The sequence below is a fragment of the Marmota marmota genome, unplaced genomic scaffold (genome assembly GCF_001458135.2).
Source record: "Marmota marmota marmota unplaced genomic scaffold, marMar, whole genome shotgun sequence".
In the NCBI taxonomy this organism is placed as follows: Eukaryota; Metazoa; Chordata; class Mammalia; order Rodentia; family Sciuridae; genus Marmota; species Marmota marmota.
The window spans coordinates 231,728-237,727 of NW_026000185.1; the positions used below are offsets into that span (position 1 = coordinate 231,728).

Genomic DNA, 6,000 nt, shown 5'->3' on the forward strand with positions numbered 1-6,000 from the left:
ACAAAGAATTGTTGAAACTGGGTATCAAAATCACAAGTTGGTTTAAAAAAGATATTTTAACTTAAGCAGTGAGTGACAGATTGCCACTTGGAGGCAGCTTTTCACATATACCCTCTTCTCCTCCGAGTCGGGCTGTAGCTTCTGGTGTAACCCTGGGGGGGCTGTGCTGTTTGTTCAGGGGAGTTACTTAGCATGGAGGACGGCGACCAGCTGGTGGGAGTCCACAGAGCACCCTCGACAGGCCCTGGCATTGCTGAAAGAGACCACTGAGGGCTTGGGCCCAGGGGGCTGCCAGGTAACAGAAGCAACTGCACTGGCCTAACGGGGAGCAGGACAGCGGGCCAGGGAGAAGAGCGTGGCGGGGCCGGGGGCAGGCGGCCACGGGAAGGGCCAGCTGAGGACTTGAAAGGCAGGGTCTCTGGTGGACGAGCCCTTGAACCCCTCAGGCAGAATGACTTCCTCATGACAACCTGAAGGTGGGCTGCTGGGAAGCGGAAGAGAGGCTTGGGCCCGCTTCCGGGGGTGAGCAGGAGGGTGGAAGGGGGGCACTGCGCAAAACCAACAGCTCAGAGTAGGAGGGGTCCCCGAGTCCCCCGGAGGGTGTCGGGAGGGCCTCTGGTTTCCCTGTGTGGGAAGGCCCTGGAGACCAGTTCTGGGTTTATTTAGTTATTTATTTAGAAATTTTCTTTATTTTTTTTTTAATGTGGTGCTGAGGGTTGAACCCAAGGCCTCCCGGGTGAGGGGCAAGCACTCTGCCACCGAGCTACAACTCCAGCCCCTATTTATTTATTTTTTAACTGTAGATGGACACCATACCTTTATTTATTTTTATGTAGTGCTGAGGATAGAACCCAGTGCCTCATGTGGGAGCACTCTACCACTGAGCCACAACCCCAGCCCAAGTCTGGATTTTTACTTCTTCTGCACATATGTATATATTTTTGTGGTGGTGGGACGGAACCCAGGGCCTGGTGCATGCGAGGCAAGCGCTCTACCACTGGGCTATACCCCCAGCCTGTTTTTTTAAGAGATGGTCTCACTATGTTGTCAAGGCTGGCCTCAAACTCTCAGGCTCAAGCCATCCTGCCTCAACCTTCTGAGTAACTGGTCCTATCCGTGGGCACCACTGTTACTTCACAAATGCTTTAGAAGCAATCTTACCTACCAAATCCATAATCTGTTAGAACAGAGTGCTGATCATGATTCTGCTCAGTCTCCCTAGTCTGATGGCCTTCAATGCATTTTTTTTCCTTTATGCTTTCTCCCAAACTCCTTTTGGACTTTTTAATAATAATAATAGTAACAATAGTAATAATAATAAATGTAGAAAACAGAGAATAGGAGATCTTAAAAGGTTGCCTCCGGTGCCGTTTCAGTTGAAAGATGAACATCGGTCGCTCTGACCTTGGGAATCCACAGAAGTGAAGTCCGACAGGTGGTGCAGACTTTTCCTCCCCTACTCCCCCTGGTCGGTCTGTGCCCAGCTCTCCACCCTCTCAGCAGTTCTCTGTGCTCAGAACCATTCTTTCATGAATTCCACTTCTGCCTGAATCAGCCAGTTTCACGCTCTGATTTGCAGCGAGGATCACTGCTGTCACAGCCTCGGTCTCAGCATTCTGTGGGAGATCTCACCCCCATCCTTCAAGTGTATGGCTCATTGTGCAAAGAAGGTGGCCTGAGGAAAAGGAAAAGTGGGAGAGCCAAACTTCCAACTCCATAATGATGTCGGTACAGTAATAATGTGTCTACTTGGACGCGCTGTCTCCATGGGGGGGTGTGTTGTAACAGCAAATTATTCTTTCTTGGAGGGTACTGGGTATTGAACTTGGGGGCCACTCGACCACTGAGCCACATACCCAGCCCTATTTTGTGTTTTATTTAGAGTCAGGGTCTCACTGAGTTGTTTAGTACCTCACTTTTTGCTGAGGCTGGCTTTGAACTCAGGATCCTCTTGTCTCAGCCTCCCAAATTACAGGCATTCTCCACTGCACCCAGCTCAAATTACTCTTTTTTTTTTTTTTTTAAAGAGAGAGTGGGGGAGAGAGAGAGAGAGAGAATTTTTTTTTTTAATATTTATTTTTTAGTTTTCGGCGGACACAACATCTTTGTTTGTATGTGGTGCTGAGGATCGAACCCGGGCAGCACGCATGCCAGGCGAGCGCGCTACCGCTTGAGCCACATCCCCAGCCCTCAAATTATTCTTAAGATAAAACATACTTCACAATTTTTTAAGTATACAATTTAGAGATTTAATTTAAAAGTATATTCACGGGCTGAGGTTGTGGCTCAGTTGTAGAACACTTGCCTAGCATGTGTGAGACACTGGGTTCGAGTCTCAGCACTGCATATACATAAATAAAATAAAAATCCATTGACAACTAAAAAATATTTTAAAAAAGTATATTCATGGTTCCCTGTCCCTCCCCCCCCAAAAAAGTATATTCATGAGTTGGGGTTGTTGCTCGGTGGTAGGGTGGTAGAGCACTTGCCTAGCACGTGTGAGGCACTTGGCACCACATAAAAAAATAAAGTTTTTAAAAGAAGTATATTCGTAATGTTGTGCTAAAATCACCATAACCTATTTTAGAATGTTTTCATTGCCTCCCACCCCGTCTCAGGCTGTGGCAGCCACTGACTTGCTTTCTGTCTCTGGAGTCTCCTGCATATTTCACATAAATGGAGTCAAATGTGTTCTTTCACGACTGGCTTCTACCATTTAGCACATTTTCAAGGTTCACTGTTTCTTCGTATGTATGAGTACATCATTCCATGGTTAAAAAGCCACTCCATTGTATATGGATAGACCACATTTTGTTTATCCATTCATTAGCCGAAGGTGTGAACTGTTTGCACTTTTTGGATATTGTGAATATTCACATTGTTGTAAGCTCTTGTGTCCCCATAGAATTTTGTAAGCTGAGCTGGGTGTGGTGGCAGATGCCTGTAATTCCAGGTACTTGAGAGGCTGAGGCAGAAGGACTACAAATTCAGTGCCAGACTGGACACTTGGTGAGACCCTGTCTCAAAAATAAGAGGGCTGGAGATGTAGCTTATTGGCATAGCGCTTGCCTGGCAGGTATCAGGCCCTGGATTCAATCCCCAGGGGAAAAAATTCTATTGTCTGTAATGAAGAGAAGCTGCAGGGGACTCCTCCCTCTGCCTACTACTCCTCCAGGGTCTGAGGTGTCCTGGGTAGGCAGGCTGCACTCCATCACCCTCATCTTTCCTGGGGCCACCTACCCTACCTGGGCTTTTTGAATAGAGTCTTTGATGTTGTGACCAAGTTTCAGGGAGCTGCCTCAATGAAATACTGAAGGAGGGCCCATTTCCTGGGCAGCTGGTGTACCCTGCAAACTTGAGCTGTCTGAGGAGATTAGAATCCAGGCTTCTTAGGAGTATTTGTTGCAAGGAACAAATGCAAATCTGTAGAAAGCCCATTCTGGGATCATGATACAAAGTCTCCATGAAACAGATCAGGACCCAGGCAGAGGGCTGGGCTTCCCTCCTACATTCCTGCTGTCCTGGACCATGTTAGGTACGCCCTGTTTTGTAAGTAAATGCTTGGAAGCTTTAAAACTGAATGGTCATTATTTCTCTCTAGTTTTTAGAAAGAATTGGTATCTACGGAAATATATTTCTCCCACCCTTTCCCAAATCCCACCAACTTGATCACTGAACGGCCAAAAAAGCTCAGATGCTTGCTAATGTGGACAAGTTAGTGCCACTTGACCCCAATGACTTATTCTGAAATTATAATTGTTTCAGAAGAACATTCTGGTTTCAGAGCAGCAGCTTAGGTTCTCAGAGAAGAGGAAAGGGCACACCCTTTTATTAATTCAGGGTGTTTCCTGGTCCTTAAGACATTAGCCTGATTGTGTGTTCACAAGGAATTACAAGTCTCATGATATAAACCACGGGCAGCAAAAGCACTTTGAACCTTATCAAGGCCTGTACAAATGCCAGATGGCTTATGGAACATAGAGCAGATTCTGTTCCAGCAACCTGCAGTGAATGAGGCCCAGCAAGGAGACCATACAGGTTTTCTTTAGTAATATGCCACATAATGCAAATCTACAGAAAGAGAAATCAAGAGAACTAGAAATGGCAAATGTGAAGATTAATGAACTCCTCCAAAACTATATCCTTTCCTCTAAAGTTTTAAGAACAAGATTATATAAGAACAATATAACAGGATATGGTTGAGTTGTAACATATAGACAAAGTTAATAAGGGCCACAAAGGAGAGAGGAGTGGCTGGAGCTATACTGGGGCAGTTTCTCTATCTTTCTGGAATTGTTAGTATTAAGTATGAAGTAGATACTGAAATATGTATACTATAATACTTAGCATCTGCTAAGTATAAAATTTAAAAATTAAAAATCATTAAAGGAATGAGTGGTATGCTAGAAAACAGCTATTAAAACAGTAAAGAAGAGACAAGACAGGCAAAGAGGAAAACAAATAACAAAATAACAGGTGTAAAAGAGCCACCAACACCTGGGGCCTGGAAACTGGGCCCTGGTGGTTGACCATTAAATGTCTGGTCCATCTAGCAAGAATTCACTTTACATCTGTGGAAATGGAACGGGACAAGGAGTGACAGGATTTGCATTGAGGAATACAGCTGACCTGTGAAAGGTGTGTGTGTGGGGGGCACACACCTTTTTTGCATAATATCATGCTGCCTTAATTCCCTCAGATTTTCTTTGATTAGCTATTGAATAATAATATTTATTAGTTATTGATATTGGGGGCCACGTCTTGATCAGAGGCCTCTGCAGCTGCATAATCATGTATACTTACCCCCAGTGTACTGTCCCTCCTCCTCAAGGCAAAGTTTCTTCCTGTCATTCTCAAATCATGTGTCATCCCTTTCCAACTTGAATTTTTTAATTCACAGATCTTACTTAGAAAAGATCTAACAGCTGAGTACAGTGGTACATGCCTGTAATTCCAGTTCGTCAGAGAAGGCTGAGGCAGGAGAATTGCCAAGTTTGAGGACAACCTGGGCAAAATAAAACAAACAGGTCTGTACATTTAGCTCAGTGCTTGCCTCGCCTGTGCAAGGCCCCAGGATTCAATCCCCAGGATCTAACATGCAGAGTCAGAGAACACATATTACTGAACACCACAAGTGCTGAGCTTATGTAGTGGGACCAGCACTCAAAACACGGTCTAGAGAGAACAATCCACCTGCTATAATCCCCAAGCCCTCAGAAGCCTGAGATTGTTGGGCTTCGCTGGCTTCCTTAAACTAGTTCCTACTAAAACTTATATGTGTGTCCATAAAAAGAGCGACCTAGACATTGGGGGCACAGAGTGGGTTGCTGGAGTGGCTTCTCAGTCAGGACGACCTTTGAGTCTGATTTCTCACCTACTAGCTTTGTGACCTCGGTCAAGTGACTTTTCAAGCTTTGGCTGTCCCATCTGGAAGGTGATACAGGGAGAACAGATCCTCCCACCGGGGCTTGGGCACGCAGGAGGGAATGGCGGCACGGTGGCTGGCGGCGGGAAACACCAGTAACCTAAGATGTACTGAGGACCACGATGCCTGGCACCCTCCACGTGCTCTTGAGAGCAGGAGGGCTATCAGCCCCATTTTACAGATGTGCAAGTCGAGGTGCAGAAGCTGAGACCGCTCTCATCTCACCCTGAGTCCCTCTCGCCTCGGCACGAATAAAGGAATGGCACCGAGTCTTCCAAGTTCTTAGTGAGACTAGTGGACCCGAACGCTGCCTCGTCAGGGCTCTGAAAACCCAGCGTGCCCAGCGGAACTGCCTGCGGGATGACGACTGCACACGCGCCGCCGGCTCAAACAGGCAGCCGACTCCCCGGCAGCGGGTGGAGCCAGAGACGCCAGCGGAAGGCAGCGCCCGCGCAGACTCCGTGGGCGGGGAGACAGGGCCCGTGAGATGATGACGGGGCCTTTAGCGGCGCGCGCAGACTCTGTGGGTACGAGGGGGCGTGGCCCAAGGGAGCGGGATGGCCGGGAGATGTGTA

General features: G+C 47.0%; 1 long non-coding RNA gene across 1 annotated transcript; it reads right to left on the reverse strand.

Annotated features, from left to right (window-relative positions):
- Nucleotides 1-1,270: 1,270 nt before the first annotated feature.
- LOC107146618 lies at nt 1,271-5,843 on the reverse strand. Its single transcript, XR_001504052.2, has 3 exons — nt 5,375-5,843; nt 4,804-5,005; nt 1,271-1,675 (listed from the first exon to the last, which is right to left on the reverse strand). It is a non-coding gene; the product is annotated as an uncharacterized LOC107146618 (long non-coding RNA).
- Nucleotides 5,844-6,000: the final 157 nt, after the last annotated feature.